Here is a 25,770-nt window from a genome sequence, read left to right on the forward strand (position 1 = left end):
TGATCCTAGAAATACATGGTACTGCACTCAGAGTTTGACTTTATAATTTACTGAGTGAAGAGCTGAAATGATTAGACAGTTTATCAGTTAGCTGATGGTAGGGCTGCCTCCTCAAAGTCCAAGAATCAAAACGATCAGTCTGAGACCCCTCAGTCAACTGCAATTATTAAAGTCAAGCAGTTGTTTTTCTTTACTTTTTTGTAAGTGTGCAGAGCACTTGTGGGGATGTTTTAGAGTGAGCGCTGCTTGCTTTCATGCGGCTCTCTGATACAGGAAGCTGCAGGCCCAGGCCCAGACTGAGTCGCAGCTGCCTGGAGGAAGAGAGGCTTCGCCCGCTCAGGCTCCTAGATAACCTCATCTTCTGCCTTCTGCTTATAAGTGGTAAATTTACAGCTCACAGTAAATTAATACAATGAATCCTCTGCGTATGCTTGATATGTGGAGTCTGCAAAAAATCTTTCTGATATGTTGTTAAAGTAGATAGCATGCATTAGCTTGGAGGGCTAATTTAGCTTGTTTACTGTAATACTTGAGCGTTGCCGTCGTCCTGAACATTCTGCCAAACCCTGTTTAAACCCTCAAACTGTTTATGTATTTGACTGCCGTAACTCTGAGTCAGGTACAGCCCTAGTTTATGGGTAGAAAATTTGCAACAATTTAGATAACTGTTAAAATATTATTTTTTGTTCCTAGCATTTGCCTGATCTACTATAATAATCTAAATACAGTTAGATTTTGGACTGTTGAACAGTGTAATCGAGTACTTTCTGTAAGTCTGTTTTGGGGTTTGGAAATTGTGATTTTTGTATGTTTAAGAGACTGAATTAATTAATTAGGAAAAAATATGTAGATGAATCAATAATAAAAACAATCATGTGTTGTGGCCATAACTGAGTGTGATGATTTTTTTTATTAACATGATACAGTAGAATTTGATCAAGCCAATCCAAGGAAAATCGCTATCAGGGCAGATCTTAGAATTTTTTCTATGGGTATTATCAGCTAAAATAAAGCCAAAGTTTCAGCCTGCCACCATAACATCTGCCATTACTTATTGATTTGTTGTTGGTTTTTTTGGGGGCATTCATTGGAAGCACTGTTGGAATATGTATAGGCCTGCCCTTTAGTTATTCATTGCACCACACAATCAGAGCACAGAGCGTACTTCGAGCACAGACAGAGCGGCAGAGCACCAGACACAGAGAAAGTAAAACTTCAGCATTTATTGTGCTGGGTCTAAAAGTTTGCTTTCACTTGCATGTGCAGCAACTCCTCCTCTCACCAGACTTAAGCATCTAAACACCTCTGACCAGATTGACTGATCAATTATCCACCCTGAGACTTAAACTCAACAAACTGCTGCTAAGGAGAAACAACTCATTCAACTATTCAGTGCTGTGCACAAGGAGGCAACACAGAATGATACAAGGGATACAAAAAAATCCTTTCTTTACTGCCTATACTGTCTCTTTTGTCCCTTTCTGTTTATCTTTTTGTTCACATCAGCCTGCTCTTGCAGTGCAGCTTTGCTTTACCACAGGCTCCACAGAGCAGCAGAATTAGCCGAAACTCTCTGTAAAGCTCTGTATGGCTGAGGAAAGCTGCAGATTACAGAGATACTTTAATTCTCTGCATGTTCATCAAAACAAGTCACCCCTTTCCCATTGTTTTGTTGTTATCACATCATCATTTGATACATTGGTTATACTGATTTATTTTACAATATAAGTATTTAATCAGACTCTATATCAGCAGGTACACAGTTTTAAAGGACTGGGATCAGGATCGCAGGCAAAAAAATCCCTAGAAACCTGTGAAAAGTATATTAAAAAAATCTATTGAAACTGAAGCCAGAAACAGAACAAAGTGAATCTAGTTAATCTGTAATACAAGTGTCTTCTCTGTGACATACACTATTAATATTGTTCATACATTATTTTAGAGTTGCCTATTGCAGCTCTGTCAGAAACACATGTCACATAACAAAGAGAGATGGCAATGCAGTCTGACTTGGCAGTATGGTTGTACTCCTGGGGATGCTCCCTGCTGCGGCAGTACTGCATAACAACGCTGAGTACACGCCACACAATGGCGAACATGCAGTGAGGATTGCAAACAATCTACCAGTGGGAATCAACTGAGAAATAAAGACCCTCCGGGGTGTGCAGAAAATCAAAACAGGTAGAAGCTGCAGTGAGGGAGGCTCTAGTCAATAGCAGCAGCAGATGTAACAAAAGCTAGGCACGTGTCCTGGTTTAGAGTCAGCGTGAGGATGATGCCTGTAAATCATTCGATATGGGTTTTTATGTCTTGTGTCAGGGACAGATCACTCTTATTATATGTGTACTATCAGCATGCTCAGGTGAAGGTGAAAGCTAAGAAGTGTCCACAACTAGCAGAAAGAAATACTTTAATCAACCGCACCTTGACACCATTTTCCACAAAGAACACAATTTTTTTTTTCTGCAGTTACAAAATAAACTCCCACGTGACAGCAGGCTCAGTGTACTCAATGGTCTCTTCAGTCATTGGCTCTTGATACAAAACAGCACCTTGGGAATGTGCTGGAATGGAAGATTTTCAGTATCAATGTGCAGCAAATGAACTAATTGATGTTATTGTGTCAACATGGACAAGGATCTCCTTGTTAAAGCCATGTCACAAATATTTTCAAGCTCCTCTGAAGGCAATATTAAAAAGGTCAAGGAATGTCATGAAAACCAACACCTCTGTAAAAAGCTGATGGAAAAAAATCTAAAAATCTAAAAAAAAAATTTAAAAAAGTGACAATGCTCATTTTTCAATTCTTCTGAATCTGGCTGGGCAGGATATGCACCTGCACTGTTGAAGTCTGCTGTTAAATGCCAAAGGAATAAGAATGCCCAGCAGCCTGAAAAAACAACAACACTTGGAAGATGACAACAAGAGCAGCTGTAGCTCAGCCACGTTTCGTCGTCTTAACACTGTGCTACAAATGCCAGCAGCGTGATGAGATGCTGAGTGTCTCCTCTGCACTGAGCGCTGCACATTTGGTGTTTTTTCTGGTCCCATTTGTAAAATGCTGGGCTTGTTGCTGTCACCCAGCAGTCAAATCACAGTGGAGGAGGGGCGGGACAAATAGCCTTCCACAAAGACCAACTGTCACATCTTACATTTTCAAGTGCTGACAAACAACAACAACAACAATGGAGGAGAAATATGTTAATATACTTTCAACCCACACAGTGTTGGGCCAATGCGAACATTTTCAAACCCCTTTGAACACAGACCGATATACAGAATTTTACCAGGTGTCCCACTTTACTCAATAGCAGCTTACGAGTGGAACGTAATGGCAAAGTGTCCCAAAAGAAAACAAGAGTTTGACTATCATGTAGCATCACGTTACATCTGTCCACACTGAATCCATTAAATATGCACCTCTGTGACGTCATATTAACACTATCAGGTGTGTGCTCAAGATCCTACTGAAGACGTAAACCCTCTAAAGATGGAATAGGCTACTTGCTACCTTCCTACGTTTGTAGCATTACTTTTTAAAACAGAGAGCACACGTTTATTTACTGGAAATTACATACAATATAGCCAACAGCAAGTGAAGTTAGCCTCGCTTTTAGCTTCCCTTCAATCTCCCTCCAGTCAGCTCACACGGTGTTTAGGTTTTAGTTGTCAAATAAGGAAGTTTCACATAAATAATTCCTCATTTCAACTACAATTTACTTCAAACTTCAATTCTTCATTTCAACTTCAAGAATCAGCCATCGCAGCGCTTTCAAAGCAAGCAACAGATATAAATAGAAACACAACATCCGATGAAAGTTCAGCTCACAGCAAAATATGCAGCCAGCTAGCTCTTTTATCTGCACCAAATCCAAAATGTTGTCACATTAGCAAAGTTTTTGTCTTTTTAAGAGTCTAAATCTGCCATGTCCTCTCTCGTTACCCCCAAAAAACACATGACCTTTCAAATAAACAAACAGCTCTCTCCCCTCCCACCTCTATTGAAATTTGTTTCTCCATCATGTTGCCAATACCGGCCTCTGCTTAACAGTACTTTATGAAAATTACATTATATTAATCACGTTAGCATATTGCATATTACTAATGCAGTTTGGGTTGGATTTAGCAGTGGGTCATAGGCTACTTTTAAAATTGCCATAATGTGGCTTCATGACAAATAACGGTTCAGTCGGTTTGCATAAAACCAATCTAGTTTAAGCTGGTACACCAGACCATCTGGCAAAACCTGAAATTAACCCAACTCTACCACATGGATTAGCATTTTGCATTTAAGGCAGATTATCCGAGATTAATTAAAATTCTAAATAAAATTTAAATGATTTTAGTAATGGAGGGTATGTTACAAGACGTGATTTATTGTTGTTGTTTTTAAGTTTGTTTTTTACCATTGTTTGGAATTTGGTATCAACAATCGAGGAATTTCACTGGTATTTGTATCAGTTAGCCTACTACATTTCTGGTATAGTTACATGCCTGAAAAAGGTGTACCTAATATTGTGGCCCTTGTGTTTAGGCCCTACGCAGACTAAAGAGTGCAAACTTTATGTGTACATGTTGTACTTTCTAAAAACTATTATGGAAGGACAAAACAACCGACAGATTAAAAGTCAACTTTTAGACTACTAAAAATATGACATTCATTGTGAAAGCCTTGTATCAACCAGACACCATCTAGTTCATAAGACTTGAGAATAAATATTCTCACTCTAAATAGCACAATTTAGAAATAGTCAAATGTCTGAGGTTAAACAAATGTTCTAACCTCCAAGGATCCTGTGCAGCGGCAAATGACCCTTTTATATTTGAAAGTTTTGGAGAAGGATAAATGCAATCTTGCCGTTTAATTAAGTGACAAAATATCTTGACAACATGAAACAGAAATGAGAAAATTAGAATTAATTACAGAATCTCAAAGGGCCAAATCCTCTCTCACAGTTTTGCATATTTTTGCAGTTTTCTGAAATTTGACTTGCAGAAATGTTGCAGTGTATTCCCCAGCTCTGTGTAACCTGTTACATCAGGATGAATGCATGATTAGAGCTCAGCAGTTTTCCACCAGCAGCGGCAGCGGCAGCAGTCCCTAATGATCAGCTTTAAACTTTACTTATGCTGATTGCATTCACATTAGTATGTATTTCACCCAGTTTTTATTTGACTAAATTGTGGATCTCTCAGTTTGCCACTGTGTGCTTCACAAATGTGCCTGGATCAAGTGTTTTGAAGAAAACACTCCACTAGGTGCAGGTAATGCTTTTATGACAAACTCAAGTGTATATTTGTCGCCATCAAATTGCGTGCTGCATATGTTTTGCAAAGCTTAAGAGAACCAATTTATGATTTACTGAAAAGAACAACAAGTCTGTTTTTATTGCCCGTTATGAGTGGAAGGATCAATGGTGTTAAACCGCCTGCTCTGTCTCTTTTTTCCAAGAGAGCAATTTCAAAGGCTCAAATCATTTCTGAAGAGCCCTCTCCATTGTCTGTATCGAGAGTTTGAGTCTCTCCCCTCTGAACAGAGATTTAGACCCTTAAAGGCCAGGTCTAACAGGGTAAGAAATCCCTTTATCTCCTAGGCCATCAAATTCTTAAAGGCTCATGGACCAGCTGATGAGTCATCTGTATAAAAAGTTGTGGGTTTACAGTCATGGGTTGGTGGTAGTGATGATGTTTTAACTACATGTTGAGTAAGGTAGTGATGGCTGAATGTACTCTGGGTTTTATTTTATGCAGCTGCTTTTATGTACATTGTGTTTTATGTGACTTTAAGTGATAGGTTTCAGCATATGTGTTATATATTATGTACACATCAGTTGCCAGTTTATTTGGCCTGCCTAAAATGTATGCAGTCTATTACATAACCCCTGCAATAAATCCTTTTATCATGAAGGTTATAATTTAAGACTACCCCCACTGAATAGGTTTACATTCACAAAATATTCCAGTTTTTGCCCTTTTTCTGAAAAAGACAATATTCCCACTTAGCTGTTCACATAGCTTATAAAAATGAATAAACCACAAATATTCCCATTTATATGCAGCCCAACATACTCCAATTTCTGTGCTCTACATATTCATTCATAACATCAAAATGTGGGAAATAGGAAGGGCTAGATCCTCTTGTGCCATTTTTAACATCTTTCCTTAAAAATAGATTTTTTTCAAACTTTTGCACCAATGGCAGACTTGGTTGGACAGCCTCTGTTTTTATTCCTTTAACCTCCTTCTTGAAAAGGTTGCTGTTGCACATAAATACCTCTTAATATCCAAGTCTTTCACAGTATTTAGAAGTAGTTTCTCCTTCAGATCAGAAATGTTGTTTTTTTTCTTTTGGGCATGCATTTCCACCACATCCTGGCAAACTGCTGGCTAGTTGATATGTATACAACATACCACACACACACACACACACAAACACAAGAAGCTATGTCACAAATTTCAGTGAAACCCCCAACATGCATTTTTTTTAATGCACTCTATATATACTTCCAAAGAATGCTCCTAAAACCTGCATAATATTGGTATATCCCACATATCTTAATCTGAAATTGCTACAGTCAGAAAAAGGCCTAATGCGGAGTATCAGAACAGAATATGCTGTTAACATGAACCGAATCAAATTCAGAATAATGTCATATTCACAATAATGGTGTAATATTTATGTGCATGTAAACGTAAACACTGATATAAACAAGGGTGGGCAAAACAATTAAAACACCTGTCAGTATCAGGAAATACAATTTAAAAGTAACACAAACTACAGCATCCATAATTAACATAAATCTGAAACATCTTTTAAGAGTTTTCACGAAAAAAATAACATTACAACTTTCTTTAGTAAACTGCCATCACTTGGATGCTATTTCCTTTTAGGGACAATATAGTCAAAGTTGTCATTAAATGATGTAAGGAAATGTCTCGTAGTTGGAGAAAAAAGTAACAATTAGTCACATTTGTCAGGTTAAAAATAAGGTGTTGTAGAGCAAACAGACCAAGTCCATGTCTCTCAGATGAAATATCTGACACTTTGTGCCATAGGTTTAATGCAAGTACTTTAAATTAACAGTTTTTTTGGTATGTTTAGCCAAACTGTTCATTTAAAGTACTTGCATGGAATAAATAATTTCTTATGTATGTACGTATATCTGACATACAAGAAATGGAGTGACAAATATGCCAAGAATATCAAAATATATGCAAACATATGAAAATAAAGCAAACACAAGAGACTAAAAACAGTCATTGGCCATGCAGTTCATGGCACTGGTAAATTATGCCTCTTCTGCCAACATCTAGTTTCAATCAACAAAAGTTTGGGATCTACAGTATCTTTACACTATAGATGACAATGGCACACAGCACATTAAAGTCTGTGGATGTCACACTGAGCGAGTCACACAAAGACTCTGTGTGAACAAGTGTTTTGAGTGTGAGTTTGGCTTCCACTGAGGGGAAACTTGCCCCCCCACCAGGCCTTAAAGTCTTTGACAAAAAAACTGGCAGTGAGAAGAAAGCAGAGGAGAAACCCAACTGCAGACATAAAAATTCTGTTCTGCGGCAACTTCTATTATTTATTCAGGACTACATGCCAGGGATATGCCACATTTGCTTTGATTTAAAATTCTCAAAACCAAAAATACAAAAACACTTACTTTTATTGAGCCAGGGTGATGGATATGTCCAAAATCATTCCGGATTTATGGCACAAATTACAATTCACATTCAAATGTATGTGATTTACAGTTGTAAACTCTTTACAAAACTTAGGTTTAGCCAAATGTTTGTTTTACATTTTTCATTACAAGCAAATTTAAGCAAACCTATGGCTACACTGGCACAAAAGTCACAATGACAAGCCCATATTCTCTAATATTTGTCAGATGCAGGTATGTGTGTGACTGAGTTGTGTGTGCATGTTTGTGTCTGTGTTAAATTAGTGAGCGGGATTAGTGCCACACCAGTGGCAGGTCCATATGGCACAACGCTCAGCTCGAAGGCTGGCTCCACTCATTAACATTCCCCTATCACAGAGGCCAAGGGGAATGCACAAACTACAGTGTGTGTGTGTATGTGTGCGTGTGTGTGTCTGAGTGTGTGTCTGAGTGTGTGTCTGAGTGTGTGTGTGTGTCCTGATCTTCTCCAAAATCCTGTCGTATCAGCATTCTTCAATTGCAGCAGACATCAGTGAATCTATTGATACTCTACCTGCCCTGTAACACCACACACGCACACACACACGCGCACACACACACACACACACACACACACACACACACACACACACACACACACACACACACAGAGCAGATAGACTAGTTTTGACGTATTTGATCCTAATGAGAATCTTTCAATAAAAGCTAATAATTATGGAGATGAATACAAACACGAGCTAATTTGATGAAAGCAGAGTGTGAGAGGGGGTGGATGGAGGGAGGATCAATCCCCAAATCAGTGTGTTGCATTCCAAAAAGGGTGTCTGCCATATGCTTGCTGTTGAAGAGGCAGCTGCCCCCGAAAGCCACAGATTCCATGTTTTTGTGGTTTTGTGTTCTGGCACCAGTGTGATTCTGTACTAATTACTATTTTGGAAAATGGGGGAAAAAGACACAGAGTCAAAGAGATGGAGAGAGAGAGAGAGAGAGAGAAATAAAGAAAAGCAGCAGGAGAAAAGGCTCAAAGTTTGAAAAAGAATCCCATAAATTTAAAATGGAGTTTTTATTTTGCAATAAATGTATATGCTTCTCTATCATGCAGATGCATAAAACCACCTTGAGAGGAAAAAAGGCAAATTAATAGTTAAGAGTTTTAACCTTGTGATACTTTGAAATTCTTGCTGCTGGCATGTTAAATTTGCATTTTTTCCAGGGTTTTATGAATGTATTTAATAAATGTACAGAGATGGATGGAAAAGGGTGACTGGAGGGATATAACCGAACTGGCATTGCTGGTGAGTTAGTCAGAGGCCGAGTTGAACACGAAACTCACACAGACACAGCTTACAGCTAATTTCTGTAACTTGTTACGTTGGCAGTTTGGTGGGAATAAACACATACTGCACAAACAGTCCAGCAGTCAAATTTGCTCGAATAACATGAAGCAAAATCCTCTCGCTTTTGGTAGCCTGTCACCAAACTCTTATCTGAGCTTTGACACAGTAAAATTAGCTTTACCAAGATAATATCACTCTCTCTCACACACACACACACACACACACACACACACACACACACACACCATCCTCCAGGTTGTCAGGTATCACACATACACATACACACTCTAATTCTATGGGAAACACAGTTAGAATTAGAGAGAATCATATCAGCTAAGGTGGATCACAAATAGGGCTGGGCAATATGGCTTTAAAATATCATCACAAATGCCGTTCCTGCTCACACTACCACCACTACCACTCATTACGTGAGACTATAAGCTGGAAAAAGACTAACAGCTTTCCAGTTCACATATAAATAGTATTTGCAAATCGCATGAGTGCTCAGTGGTAGCAAAATGTGACTACATAGCCATTGTTTTGAGTCCTGCAAACCCGCTGCTCTGCGTGTGTGTCTGTGTGTGTGTGTGTGTGAGTGAGAGAGAGAGAGAGAGAGAGAGAGAGAGAGAGAGAGAGAGAGAGAGAGAGAGAGAGAGAGAGAGAGAGAAGAAGAGAGAGAGAACCAAACTGCTAGTGGCTTAGAAAAATGGCAAAATTCATGCTTGATGTTTGCGATATAGTCATTTTTAGTCTGAATTTTATTTATTTTTATTAATCACAAGTATTAATCACAAAGATGGCAATGACTTTGTACAAAACTTTTCAAAAGCATAGAATTACACGAGGAACACAGACTCATTTGAAGCATTTAGTAGTGTGTGTGTTAGTATGTCTACTGGTGGCTTCTCACAGTAACTAATTTGGTTGAATTCCCACAACAACCACTGAACCAAAAGTTACTGGGGAACTATTTCAGACAAGTGTGTTATGTAGCTTTCCCAAAGTCGTGCACACTTTTAAATAAGTTATTCCTATCAGATAAATAACATATACACACATATGGATCTTGTGGACTTGTAGACACGGGGAACATGCTGTCTGGAGGCTGCAGAGAAATCGCATCTGTTGTTTAGTGTTTATATTCTTGAAAGATTGTGTAAGAAATAGGAACACACAAAATCCATCTGTCCACTAGTTCAGTAACAACTACTGTATGTCCTTCCCTGCTGTTTCCATCTCTTCTTTCCATTTGACTGAGTCCCTTTGGGAAACATGAATCCCAGCATGACATCTTAACAACCGCCAACAGTCGGTATCAGAACACAAACCCAATCTCTCATAGCGGCTGACCTGTGGGTCACAATATCGCCTGCTTCACATCAGAAACCACCCAAGAGTGCCTCGCAGAAAATACCAAGGTCAAGTCCCTCCTATCTCTGGTAAATAGAAATGTTAAGGCCTTGTTAGTAATGGCAACTCGCATCTCAGACAGTAAAGAAAAACAGCCACACATGCTCTGGAGCAGTGTCATAGCACTGACACACTTAACCTGCAGTGACGCACATTCTGTGGGGCGCACATAATTGAGGACACTGCAACGCACTGGGAAAAATAACCACACACACGCACACGGTGTAAGACATGTAATCTCACAGAGCTCACACGCTTGAGGTAAGAAGAACCACCAGTTCACCTAGTTTTGCTCAAAGCTTGTACAAGACCTCGATATCTATAAAAGCTACACACCTGACGCATCATTCGTGGTTCAGAGATGTGTTTGTCAGGACTGACAGAAAGGAGCACATAAAGAACAAGTGAGACACAAATGAGAACACAAATTTGTGTTTGTGACAAAACAGAATTGATCGTAAATAGTTTTTCTTTCTAATTTATTCTTCACAGAGAAAAGAAAAGATAAGCTTAAAATGAATGGGGTAGGTACAGCGAGGGAATCAAGGTCTGTAAAAAGGAGGAGAAATTTTAAGAATGAAGTGAACGTAGCTCTGAAAGATAACCTGGACAAACTGGATTATAGAATTATTCTAAATTACAGGGCACCGTGCCGTTTAAACCTTTGAAAACTGAGCAAAATGCCTTGACTTTCAAAAACATGTAAAGGAGGCAACAAACAGCTTCACGAGTATTGATCCAAAACTTAGCAAAAAGTTCATAAAAAGTTACCTGAAAATAAGCAATTAAAGAAGGAAAAAGGGGAATTACCCAAAAAAAGTGCCAAAATAAAATAAGAATAAACATAATAATAATAGTAATAATAATAATAGCACGATTTGAAATATATATTTAAAATAATTAAAATTATAATATATTATTATAATATAATTATAATTATATTTTCCTTTAAATTTCCAAGCCAGTTTTTTGCAACGTTTTGCAATCAGCAAGTTGACACTTCATGCCAACTTGCTGATTGCTTTTTATTTTCGATGTTATTTGTGTTTTTCGACAGAAATGTGAAAGGCATCTGAACACAGCACAAGAAAAAGGATGTTTATTCAGGTTATAAAGGGTTCCCCATTTGCTCACAATTTTTTTTGCAATTTTTGGGGATGTGGGGCGTTTTTTGACCGTCACAGGCAAACTGACAGTAGTCAAGACAGACAGTAGTCAAAGGGAGAGACAGAGAGATTGGATTAAGACAATTCTGTGAAAGTTGCCGTTAAACTGTCATTAGTAGTGTTTACATTCATACAGCACAAATTTTACTCAAATTAAAAAGTCAGGAAAGGAAATTTGTAAATTTATGTCAGGTGGCACAAAAGAAAAGGGCACGAGAGGAAGACATGATTAAAAAAGTTCTGAACATCTACAGTGTTTTCCCTACCATCATAGTCAAATCAATTTTGTATAGCATCAAATCACAACAGAAGTCATCTAAGGTCACTTTTCATACAGAATTGGTCTAAACAGTGTGTTTTTTTTAAGTAAATAAACTAAATATGTTTATGTTATTTATCTAATTTATGTTTCAGTCTCTAATGCATGACTGTCGACTCATCTCAACAAGCGTACACACACGTCCACACACACCCACAATCCCACAGAGGCGAGCGGCGCAGAGGAAAAATTCAATTGTTACATCAGGTGTATTGCAATGCATTGCAGCTTTTGCGAGTGATTCTTCACCCGACAAAGACAGATAGTCTAAAAGCCAACGAGTAAATCATTAATGGAGAGACATCAACCCGAACCCCCTGAAAAGCAGGCGAAAATATCCACATTTTTAGATGCATAACATGAAACTAGCATCAGTGGCGAGGATGCAAATGTTAGCCCTGCTGCTAGTCAAAATACCAGCCAGAGCACTACCATCTCTCCTGCTGAAACTGCATCCCCTGACAGGCAGCACAGGACTCACCACAGGACGACAGGCTTTGATCCAACTTGGCTGTCAGAGAGGAAACACTCATCCTGGCTCTACAAGGCTGAACTTGGCTGGTTGGTAATCAAGTAAGCAAGTAAATAAATAAATAAGCCATAGATGAATCCGGAACATAGAAAATGAATAGGAAATTATTTGAGTTCTTTATTGGTTGGTAATAGGAGCTGCAGGGAGGGGTCCCCAAACCAGTAAACCTCGGGGAAACACTGATAATATTACAGCTCTTGGAAGAGTTCTGGTAACAGCCCTGTGTGCGTGTTAAAAACTATCCTGCAGTCGCCTTTACAATGACGGTAACATTATATCATTATTTGATCACTGAATCTGTGATTAAACTTTTTGCCGTTCCCTCCAAGGTTTTTAATGCGCAAATGGCAAATGTGCATAAAAACAGGATGCAAAGGCTGTGACAGCCACCATACTGTCAGATTTGTGACCATGCGAACACTGACGGGCATCTTTAATGTACTCCACAAATGCTCTTGTTGATTTTTGATTTGGCAAAGTTTAGTATTATGATGAGTTTACTGCTAATTAGGCTCGCTACGGATACTACGTTAACTAAGCGACTGAAGCGCTGAATGTACTGTTGGGATAACTGTTATATATTTTACCCTGTTTACTTTCATGGACTCTATGCGTATGTTTACTAGATGAATTACTGTGTTGTACTGGGGACTTAATGTTGATCATTAACTAGTGATACTCTAGACAAACATGGTACCACTCTGACAGCTAGTCAGTACTTGTGTGAATCTTGTTTCCTTGTTATTGAACTAATTCATTTTTACACCGTCTTTGGTCTATCACTGATTTATACTGAAGAACAACACTGATATCTGATTTTCCATCTCTACCATTTCATTTGTTTTCACAGACTCACAAATGTTTCCAATAAAAATTCAACAGCAACTACTGTCTTCAACCATTATTGAAAGTGTGTTCAGCTTGCTGGAAAACTGCGCACCTACACACATACTGAGGGTGGAAGATTTTATCTCCAAACTATCAACACAGACTAGAACAGACGCTGACAAACTTGGTCTCATCAGTTGTGATGCCAAAATTAAAATAAAACTGGCAAAACAAACACTGAGCCCCTGCATTGGGTCATTTCAAAAGTCAAGATTAGTTTTAATATTTTCCTTTATATATTTGTATGAAATTACAGCACCTTCACCTCCATTTCTACTGCATTCCTACTACATAAAGTGAAACACTAGAAAATATCCCACTGTTCATAAAAAGTTTGGTTCTCCACAGAGCTCTGACACCAGAAATTTATAGTGGGAGTCAAAGAAGCAGGAAGCTGGTGTTTGATCTTCGACATAAGAAAGTCCCTCCTGAGAGGAACCTGAGTTTAATATAGTTTACTGAATCCAAAAAAGTTGTGCTAACTCTTGAGTGAAGGAAAGAGGCCCACTGTACGGTAGGGGAAAGCAGGGATGGTTGAAACAGGGGGACAGTTGGGAAATTTTTGGCAGGTTAGAAAGCAGCTATGCCATTCACTATGCTCATAGTTTGCCACACCCACTTCACATTCAACCTCAGAGTCACATTTTAGTCACCGTTTCAAAATCTATAGCATATAAGTACATTTTTGGCTCTCTGGATATTTTTCTGCAACCATACTGTTTTTAGTTACACCACATCAACACATTTTCATCCCAAGTCATCACATATTGCAGCTTTATCATGGACTTCTGCGTCTAAATATAAGTTTTAGGTGTGCTTCTGCGTCTGCTCTTTACACTCTGGGATGGCGCTACCGTGATGTCAACAAATGCACATGGTAGGATGACGCTGCATGTGGTTGAAAATAATGTCATTTTTACAAAAATGTGCCCTTCACATTTGGGTTGGGCTCTAAAAACAATGATAAATTGTTAGCGAGCATCTGTCTCTATTCACCCATCAAATTATTGCCATTACTGTTAAGTAGTAGTCTGTGAGTAATAGGTTATTTCCAACTGACCCCACTCTCCTACACTATCTATTGTACATCAGCACAGACAACATTGTAAGCCTGGAGACACGTATGTGCAGGATGTGGGGAGCTTCTACAGTAGATTGGGCATCTGGAAAGCACTCTGGTGTCCTGGGGAGTTTTTGAACAGTACGTAACAGTGTGAGATCAGATATTTGGCCCCGGTGAGTTCAAAAGGGATTTCTGTGAAATTGTAGCTCCACTCCTCCCCAACACGGTACACTTGATGACAACATAAACTCCACGAGACTGCGGTCGCTCCCTTTACTATCTTTTTTTATTTTTATGAGACAAACTTTCTCCATTCCAGGTTTATCACACTAACTTGCACATTTGATTTGCTCTTCTATATTTCACATGTCGATATTGTTAAATCAATTGCTTTCCATCTTAACATACCCGACTATACTTTATGAGAGACTGGAAATGAGAGGGCTAGATAGACTGGATCCTTGTATTTATTGAAGAATCAAAAGGTACATAAAAGACTAAGGGTGCTTGTTCAAAGGCATTTTTTGATTGCTTACCCTTTTATCAACAAAATTAGTCCCTCTAAATAGAATCTGCTGACTTGTAGATCCAATGTATATATTTATTTGTTTAACAGAAAAACACAATTAGCATGAATCACAATGGCCAATATGGCCGGACTGATACAGAAAAGCGAGGCTGATAAATAATTTTTGTCTTTCCCTTTTTCATAATTTATGATATTATTGATTACTATATCACTGATCTATTGTTCTGTCTTTGTTAAGGTAATTTTAATATGTAACTGTTGTGTGCTGCGTTGCTATTGTTATTGTGTAATTGTGTGCTTGGTGTTTATGTGGTGTATTGTCACTACGTCTATTTTTATATATGTAAACCCCAGGAAAAATAACTGATGTCATACAACAGCTAACAGGGATCCAAATTAACAGGTTTACTAAACTCAGTTGCTATGACTACAACAGCGCATGTAAATGTAGCAGCCTGTAGCTCCTCAAATCCTTGCTACTTTTTCGCTATTTTTTGCTTTGTTTTTCTATATTTTCGACTCCATTGCCCCTTCTGCTGAAGCATGACTTTTCTACGATAGAGAAGCAGTTATCAACATCGGGAAAAGTTGTGTGGGGTTTGGACTGAATGAAGCAGACCGCGAGAGGATCCCCACCAACAGCATTCGCTGAGTGGCCAGTCAAACCTGGCTAATGTCCGCTCGCAAATGAATTAAAGTGGATGAGATGCAATTGAGGCTAAATAAGCAACGAGAGATCAGAGACTGCTCTGTGCACATCTTCACAGAGAAATGATTAACAACTAACATCCCAGATCAAGCTATTGCACTGGATGGGCGGACTTTGATGGGAGCCATAAGGACACAAAACTCTGATACAAATTCAAAAAATAAACTGAAGGAACTGAATAATGCCATCAGCAGTAACATGCCCAAAGAACCAGATGGAATCTTGAAAGCAGCTGCTGATTTTAATTAAATCATCCTTCAACTCCAAAATGTAGCAGGTACAGACAAATTAAATTTCTTTTTTAAACTTTGTTCTACCTTCTATCTTATTATGAGATCTGGAGCTAGGCCATAATGATAACCTATATTGCATATTTAATGTGCATATTTAAGGTAATAGGTCTTTTAAACAGAGTAACAGCTGTCAGGATGTCCAAGACAAACAGGAACTGGTTTGATGTCAATATATTTATAATTGAACAAGCTTTTGAAATTACAACCTTTGAATATGCAACAGGTCACTGAAGTTAAAGGATATTCTGAGGGCCCTTTTCCATAAACTAACAGCTGAAATAGTTGTGAGAGGATGTCACAGACACATGAGAAATGGTTTGATGTCAATATATTCATAAATGAGCAAGCTGTTGAAATCACAGCCTTTAAATGTGCATATTTAAGGCAAAATATCACTGATAATGATGCTAATTGATTTGCCAATAACTTTTTAAAAAACTACCAGTGTTTAAAGTTTTGACAGGATGTTCAAGTCAAAGGGGAACTAGTTTAATGTCAATATATTCATAAATGAACAAATCACAACCTTGAAATGTGCGTGTTTAAGGCAAGAGGTCATTGATTATGATACCAAAGATTTTTTATGAGAGCTCCTTTCCACAAAGTAAAAGCTGGGAAAGTTGTGACATGATGTACAGACACATAAAAAGTGGTTTATGTCAATATATTTTTAAAAATGTAAACTATTGGAATCACAACCTTTTAACATGAGCATTAAGGCAGTATGTCACTGATAATGACTCTAAAAGCTAACCCTAACCCTTTTACAAACAACAACCGTAAAAGTCGTAACAGGATGTCCACAACACACAGGAACTGGTTTGATGTCAATAAATTTATTAATGAGCAAGCCATTAAAATAACAGCGGTCCCAGGCCCCAGTTCACTGTTAATGATACTGAGGGCACTTTTACACAAATTAAGAGCTGTGAAGTTGTGACAGGATGTCACAGACACATGGGAACTGATTTGATTTCAATATAAATTAGCAAATCTCCACCTAGAAATTTGCGTATTTATGTAATAGGTCACCATTAATGATGACAAGACATTTCTAAGGGCTTTAAAAAAATAAATAAATAAATAACAGTTGCGACAGTTGTGACCGGCTGTGAAATGTTTTTTGGAACTCTACCCGTGTCCACATTTCTACTTTTCAACTGAAAACATCCCACTCACTATGTGCTGGTCACAGTTAAGCATTTTTATGGGAATAATAACTATAAGCCAATATATCATTATCTGATTTTAAATTCTCCAATACCAGCCTCAAAAATCTGGAACTGGTCAGACTATACCAATAACCTGGACCTCAAATCCAACTAAAAAAACATGCTGTTTCTCTGGGGAGTTCAGTGCTAAATCACTGTAGCAATATAATACATAATATACAGTAGATGCTATTCATTCACAAGATGAAAGAGTCTGTAAGAGTGGTCTCTTGAATACACTGTTTTCCATAGGTGTTGAACAAGCAGCTATGGTGGTAATTCAAACAAGAGCTTGTTAGAGACATAAAAAGGCGGCATACAGGAACGAGAGGTGAAGAAATTGAAGAAAAAAAAACTGAAGCACTTCTGCTCTGGGGGGACATTTTCTTTTCAGCGAGAGAAAGGACTCTTCTCTTCTGCCTCAGTGGTGCCCCTGGCTGTGCCTGTGTTTAGCTGTGGGAACAGACCACTCGGTGGCACGTACTGAATAGGGGGCCTTCGCCCCTTGGCGCTCCCTAAGTGGGCCTGCCAGCAAACAGGCTTTGGACCATCTCTTTATCCCGTTCACTCTCATCTCGTTATTTTATTCTCTTATATCACAGCCTTTCTACGATTCCCTACATTTCCATCTTTCTGCTTACGCCTTTGTTTCAGCCGTTCTCCCGTCATCCTTTTTTCACTCAAACACAGCAACAGGAAAGGAACCAAATAGAAGAGAAGGGGATCCCCGATGTGTAGATGCCTGTGTGTAATAATTAGTCATCTCTTCAGCAGCTTTCCAAAGAGGCTTCCCTGTTGGCTGGGATCTCTATTGTGGAGCTGGGCTTGGTCACTTGGAGATGGCCTGGAGGGCTGGCCCAGATTCCTCTCTCCCTCCTCCTGGGGGGTTTACTACTGGCCCTGGTGGTCCAAAACACACTGACACACATTGAGTCTATTAACCATAGTGATTTAAGTTCCTGATGAGGGCTGATTTATCCCCACCTATAGAGATGTGGGGCCCCTCACTTTGGGCAACATCCCACCCCCTCCCATAGGGGTCTTGATTGGAGTGAAGAGGGATGATGGAGGGAGGTGGAGTCGAGGCAGCACCCATTAAACGGACAATAGAGCCTGCCTCGCAGACAGACTGGTAAAAAGGATGGAAGTAAAATTCATTTATGTTTGTGTGACAGAAAAAGAGAGATATGTTTGTGTGCAAGCATATCTGCAAGCCTTTGTGTGAAATCTGTTCCCTTGATCCATTTGCCCAATAAACCAAATCACTGATCATCAGTTCAAACTTTCTGTTGTCTAATATGAAAACCAATTTGGAGATGTAATGAAGCCAGACGGAAAAGTGGAGGGAAAAAAATTCCCTTGAAAAGCTCTTGTTCCGTGCAGAAGCATGATTTTTATTTTTCAAAAGCTGTCTTTTCAAAACAGGAAATCACTAATGAGCCAGAGGGCTCTTAGATGAATAAATAAATGAATTAACCATTTTGAAGCTCGAAATACTCTGTCAGATCTAATATTATATTGACAAAGCAGGAATGTTACAAAAACAAGGACAGGGAAACACGTTCACAACAGGTCAAACGTGCACAGACACAGTTTGAAGGATTTGGTTAAAATTCACTTTAACCCTTTAATGTTAGACTGAAAAGTCATCTGCATGATATAGCACAGGAACACCATGTTGTGCAGTGCATCAATAAACAGCTGAGGTAATTATAATATCATCACAGCCTTATGAACTATAATGTATACCTGTCAAATTTCCTTTATATTTTCCCTAAAAATAACATAATGTAGCTCCAGTAATCTATCATCTGTTAGCACTGTAAATCTGTTCCACTCTCCACACCTGGAGGTGCTATCACAGATATCCAGGGGCATTAAAAATGGCAGTGGTCCAGCATGTATATTGCAGGTTCTCACTTGGTGTGTTTTGAACACCCTGTCTCCACATGATCTGTGGGTGGACATGGCCCCGTACCACATGAACCATACACAATCTATGTGTTGCTATGTTTGAATGGAGATAAGGATGGTTGAGCTGCTCTGCCAGACTCTGTGGCCGACGCTTCAGGACAGCTGAGTCAGTGTAGAATTTCACAGGCCGGTGGGAGGTAGAGATGGTTGCTGCTGGTCTCAGATTTACTGCCTGCTTGATTTTTTAAAAGTAAAATATGCTCAAACAATAAGGAGAACAGACCAAGACAGGGTCAGAGCAGTTTACTTCAACCCCTCGCTCAAGTACTGTGGAGTTTAAAGGTTGAGTGTGTAGGATTTAGTGTCATCTAGCAGTGATGTTTCAGAACTTAAAACTTCTCCCATGTGCCAAGCTTTTAGAAGTGCAGGGGCCGACACGAAAACATAAAAATATGAATGGCCCTATCTGGAGCCAGTGTTTGGTTTTTCATGCGACGTGGCCAACTCAGTGGAAGAGGACCTACTCATATCAGGCTCATTCTCACACTGTGCCCTAGCTGGATGCAACGCGAGTGTCACAGACTAAATCTGTTTTCTATCGGCATGTCCTAACTGGCCATGGGCGACACAGCATGATGCATCGTTTTGAGCTGAAATTTTATTAGATTCCTTTTCTATTCTACTCCAGTTGGTTGCACTGAAAACAGAGAAATGGACAAGGAACGGCTGATTCATAAGGTTGAAATGAGAAATTGTCTACACAAAGTCTTATTTCACTACAGAAACCTAAAAAGGGAAGCAGCTGGGTGGAGGAAGATAACCAGGATAACTCGTCGATAAATTTGTCAATTATTTTCTCAATTAATCAATTAGTTGTATGGTCTACAAGATGGTAAGAAATGTTGATCAGTGTTTTAAAAGCCAAAGATGTCATCCTCAAATTTCTTGTTTAGTCCACAACCCAAAAATATTCAGTTTACTGTCATTTAAAGTATGAAAAGCAAAAAATATTCACATTTAAGAATCTGGAACCAGAGGATTTTGACATTTTTTGTTTTTAGAAATTGCTTTAACGGATTAATCCATTATCAAATTAGTCAGTGATTAATTAAATGGTGGACAACTAATTGATTAATTGAATAATCATCTGCCAAAGATCATTTATGAAGTAAAATGAGCTTCACTCTGTAACACATCACTGTACAGTGCGTTTTTGTAGTCCCAACAACCGAGCGAATCGCGTCAAGTCAATTTCAGCTTTTGCAAATATATATTCTCACTATGCAAACTTATATCACATCAATAATTTAAGCTCATCAACTTTAAAGTTTTGTTTGAACCAGAACCTTCAGCATTTTGATCAAGTAGCTGCGAAAAATATTATTTATTTCTGTTTGTAAGATGCATATTTAATCAACATTTGGTAAATATAAGTATCTGATTAGACTCAAACCTTGGATTTCTATCCATGATGCCAACTCACTCTGGCAGGACTAATGTACGATTGTCGGTGATAAGCTAGCTGGTACTTGACTCTGGAGTATGGTACAACTGAGCCAGTCATAAAGGGCTTTTATACTCCCTCTCCAAGTCAAATATTGTTTTGCAGCATAACACTGTTCTCGTCATCTCAAGTGAGCGTGCTCTATTTAAAGTCCTAACACAGCTTCTAGTACCTTTTGTGTGGCTGGTGTGTTGGTGTGAGGGATTAGCGCTTGTCTGTTTTTCCCTGCGGTGGCCCTGAGTGATAGCCTGCCAGTGGAAACACTGGGAGAGAGCTGATGACCCCTGGTACAAGGCCCAAAGCGAGGAAGCTCCTTAAAGGTTAGACAAGTAGCAGGGTGAGAGAAGAGGAGCCGCAGTGCAATGGAGAGACGGGAGGGTAAAGAGCAAGAGAGGCAACTGTGAAGAAAAACGAGAGAAAGATCTGACTCTGAAAGACAAATGGAGCCAGGGACAACAACACCCATAGCAGGTGCAGCTTTTACTACAGGGAAGCACACATTATCGCAGGGGAACTAATGGGGAGGTGTTTTCGGGTCTGACCAGGGCTTATCTGTATTCTGGCCCTGTTCGGTGAAACACGCGGCTGGTATTCATACAAAGAGCATCAGCCCACAGCTGCTGCGAGAGTGATCAAGATTTCAAACACCCTCACAACAGGGGTTAAAAGCAAAATCTAGAACTGAGGAGACACAAGATGTTATATGAGGACTTGCAGCACAAAATGTTAAAAAGAAAAAAAATTAAAACACGTATGTTCATGCAAATTAAATTCAAGAACTTTTGATCTTAAATAGGGATGCACCATATTTGATTTTTTTGCAGATATCCAATATGCCTTCATATACTGTAACAACTTATTCGGCCGATTAACACTGTGGATATCAACATATCCTTTTTTTTCACACATAATTAAGTCTCTTCTGTAGTGGTATGAACCTTTTATGCATAATCTTATCGTGGTGGCCCTCCAGCAAATGGTGACATGAAATACAATGCTTTTCAGTGTATGTAATATTCATTCATTGTGCAAAATATGAAAAGTACAGCTTGCCACTTATATATATATATATATATATATATACAGTGAGCAGTAATGTGTAAAAAACAATAGCAGCTGATGATGGGTAATTGTTTGAGGCGCTGCATCCATGGCTGGCCCTGAATATTCTCAATGGCTGGCTTGTCGTGTGGATTGGCAGCAAACAGTGAATCAGGTGAGGATATTTTCTGGTCACGCCGCATGGTGAGTGCAGAGAGGAGGTTTGCTTTGACGATGCTGGTTTCACTCCAGAAGGGTACAGCAGTATATCCCCAGCAGCTGGCACAGCTTGGCACTGGCCTCCGTCAAAACAGGTGCCGCAGGTAGGCACTCTGGGATGCTGAATATGTCCTCGCAGGCCTGATCTTTGAGCACAGCGTCAGAGCCAAAGTGCAACAGCAGGTTGTTCTCAGTGGGGTTACAGACCAGGATGTTCTCTGATTTCAGAGCCTGTGGAGGGGCGATGCTGCAATGCTCAAAACACCAGCCTCGTTATATGATGTAAACTCTATCCTCTTGCAAGAAGTTCTTCAACATACACATGTTGTGAAAGACTTTTGGATATTCGATTGAAGGTATACATAGTGTAGGAAGCAACAGTAAAGCAGGCAGGTTAGTAAAACTAAGCACCGTATTGCATTTGAAACAAATATTTTAATGAGATTTTAATGACCCATTAGTTTTCAAAACTAGTCCACATGTTCCTCTTGACTCAGGTCTCCCCTCTTCCTACTCTGCCTCTTCAAAATTATTTTTTCATACTACTAATTTGCAATGGCAAATGCCCTAAGAGAAACATAATGCCACCTGGATTATGTTTTTTATAACATAATGAGGATACTACTTTAATGACGGCATCTGCAAAGGTACAAAATGTGTATACAGAACGCACCTGCAAAATGTAAAGTGAAAACCTATTTTCACTTTGTTTTCCTCCAATATTCACATGTAGCAAGTAATTCAATAACTCTGCCTTCTCTAGATAGGCTTGTGGTGCTCAAAGCACCAAAAAAATACATTTATTCATTCATTTATTTTTCATAACCGCTTGTCCTCTCATGGGTCGCGGGGGGGCTGGAGGCAATCCCAGCTGTCATTGGGTGGAAGGCAGGCGACACCCTGTACAGGTCGCCAGACTATTGTGGGGCCGACACATGTAGACAGACAACCTTTCACGCTCACAGTCACACCTAAGGGCAATTTAGACTCACCAACCGACCTGACCTGCATGTCTTTGGACTGTGGGAGAAAGCCGGAGACCCCGGAGAGAACCCACGGGAGAACATGCAAACTCCGCACAGAAGGGCCCCCGCCCACAGACCGAACCCCGTTCCAACCCCGGAGAGAACCAGGGACCCTCTTGCTGTGAGGCAATAGTGCTAACTATGACGCCACCGTGCCGTCCCAAAAATAAAAAAAAAATACATTTTACAAAATTCAACAGCAATGTCTCAGTGTCCACAGACATTAAGCATCTAGAAACTATTTTGTTTCTACAGAACTATACCCGCCAACCGTATCACCGTGCAGAAGGAAATGTGCATCTACTCATGGATACAGCACGAGATGTAAACATTTATGGCTTCCTTCTGGGCTAAACAGTAACGTTGGCTTGCAGTAGATGTGTGCTTTTTTCTCCATGAGGATGTGGTCAGTGGGTATAGTTTGGTGGAAAGAGAATAGTTCCTATATGAAACTGCTCTCAACAAGTTCTGTGGATTATCTTGAGTAACTGGGTCATGATTTCTGGAAATAGACATTGCTGTGGACTCAGCAGTTGGTTAAGGTCAGAGAACGATTGTGGTTTTGGTTAAATATTCAAAAAGCCAAAATTAAGTAGAAGCGTTAGACAGGACATGATTAAATTTCTCAACATTTGAACAAAAACGCAATCTTTCTCTAACCATAACCAAAGTTCTGTTTGGTATGATTTACATGCCAAAATCCTATAAACAAAGCAGGGCTAAATGTTCAGATCACACAAATGACTAAATCTCTGTATCATACCAGCAACCCTCTGACTTATCTGTAAATGTTTATGCATTCTGTGAGAACAGCTCCCATAAAACTGATATAGTTAGCAGAATAAAAAAATCTCTTCCTGAAGTGTGTGTCCCTCCGAGACACACACTTCCAAACCCTATAACTAATAAATTCCACATGTCTTGTCATAATAATAAGAGGACGAAGTGAGAGCTTTCCAAACATAGATAGATAGATAGATAGATAGATAGATAGATATAAGTACAGTTGAATGCTGATGGAGCAAACCTATAAATGCCTAAAATCTTGGAGAAAAAAAAGTAATAAATACTATTGACTTAATTAGTTTACAAATGTACAAGAATTAAAACAAAAAAACTTAAAGACTTGCTGTCCGTGTAGAAACTGAGTATTACAAAGACTCTCTCTTGCGACATCCAGCACCGTCACTCTTATTAATCATTACTCTCAGTAAAAATTGAGCAACTGTCTTGGATGTTAAACAGTTTGACAAGACAGGCTGCTAACTTACCCCTCAACCATTTGTTGCTCTACAACTGAAGTAAATAATTATTCTGCCATATCTTATCACTTCTTACAAACTTACAATATATCAGGAGCTACAACAATCAGCAGCAACCAAGCATCTGTGTCTGGAGCATATTTTATAGTTTATGAACATCATGAATGCCTCGAGGCCTTAAAAATATATTAACTTTGGCATTTGATTAAAGATTTACAAGGTTTCAGAGTGTGAACGGAAAGAGAAAAGTAAACAGCCTGCGATGACACATAAAGAGGTTTCACCTGTTGAGAAGCAGTGTGAACATCCGCCGCATTACTGCAAACTTTTCAGACTTCTTGAACTTGGTCAGTCTCTTTCTCTCTCAGTGTGAGTGAGTCACTGTTTTATTTTTATCATTGTGAAGAAGGAACCCCCGCTGACTCCCTCAGGTTTGGACTCCTCGGGAAACATCACACAGGAAGAAGAGAGAGAGAGAGAGAAAGGGCTCCTCCCTGTGGCGAGGCTACAGCTGTCCATCTCCGTGAGAGGGCGGGAGACTCCTCCATAGCAACAGTCCTACATAGCAACAGTCTCTTTGAATAAAGATAGCCTTGGATGCCATTCAGAGAGGATCTTGTTTCTTCAGTCCTTAGAAACAGAGGACATTGTAAGGAAGAATTGCTTTGCAGAAATTCTCCTTTTGCTTCATATGTGGTTAATATAAGAGACTTAATGCGGTTACATTGTAGAAGTATGAGATTCACTCCAACTACTGTATAACATGAAAGGTCAGCTGCCAATTTCCAATTTTCACAATAGCACGGAAAAGTGAAGGCGCAAAAAGTGAGAAATCTACTCAGAACAGAAACGGCTATCATAAAGCGTTCAAAGACTTAAGATCTGCATTTGAATAACAACACCTCTTTGCCCCCTCCGGAAGAAACATCCCAACCAAGAATTTGTCACTCTCCATTTGAACTTTTCCCTCGTCATTTCCACACTCCGTATGATGAATCATTCAAAACGCTGAGCTCAAAATGAGACCAGACAGTCGGAGGACGGAAACTTGCCTCATATTGAGCTTTCCGCAGCCAGCCCTAGTCCAATTTCAGTCCAACAATGCAGCACTTTGATCAGTCTATACGGCTGATTTAGGGTGTCACTACTAACTGTCTATCACTCCTACGCAGCCCCTCCAGGAGCAGTCGAGCCGAGCACACTGGGATTGGGACATGCCAGGAAATCGAGAGAGGGGTGATGCTAGATGCTGGCTGAAATCAAAGTATGTCAAGCCAAAAAATACTCTGGCACAATTGTCAGTCATGTACAGTAAGATAGGATGTTTGATCACGATGTAGCACTCAGTTTGTCTGCGTATCTCCTCAAAGTATCAAAGAATAAGTCTGAAGTTTGTTATTAACAATCCCATGAAAAAAAAACAACAAACAAACAAAAAAAAAAATCATCCTAATTATACAACAACCAAGCAATCTTATTGAAAAAGACACATTCCAGGGGTGCTGATAAAGAGAATAACAGCACTGGGACTTTTAACTACGTAATATTCCACTTTACAGGTGTCCTAAATTTAATTAGGTTAACTGTTAATTAGCCTACATTAACAGTCGCTGTAACAAACTTTGCACTGCAAAGATGGATGTCTTCTCACTAATAAAATTTGAGTTATATCATGAAT

General features: G+C 39.2%; 1 protein-coding gene across 3 annotated transcripts in view; it reads right to left on the bottom strand.

Annotated features, from left to right (window-relative positions):
- LOC148189989 (uncharacterized) overlaps positions 1-25,770 on the bottom strand; it is a 153,225-nt gene that overhangs the window by 121,469 nt on the left and 5,986 nt on the right. Inside the window, exon 2 of one of the 3 annotated variants that reach the window (XR_015776142.1) lies at positions 23,966-24,722. The exons of the other annotated variants lie outside the window; for them this stretch is intronic. The gene's annotated coding sequence lies outside the window, so the exon portion shown is untranslated. Of the gene's footprint in view, positions 1-23,965; positions 24,723-25,770 lie in introns of those variants that run through there. 3 annotated transcript variants of the gene reach the window in all.

Source organism: Plectropomus leopardus, chromosome 3 (genome assembly GCF_026936395.1).
Source record: "Plectropomus leopardus strain MGB_pleo_1.0 chromosome 3, ASM2693639v1, whole genome shotgun sequence".
Lineage (NCBI taxonomy): Eukaryota > Metazoa > Chordata > Actinopteri > Perciformes > Serranidae > Plectropomus > Plectropomus leopardus.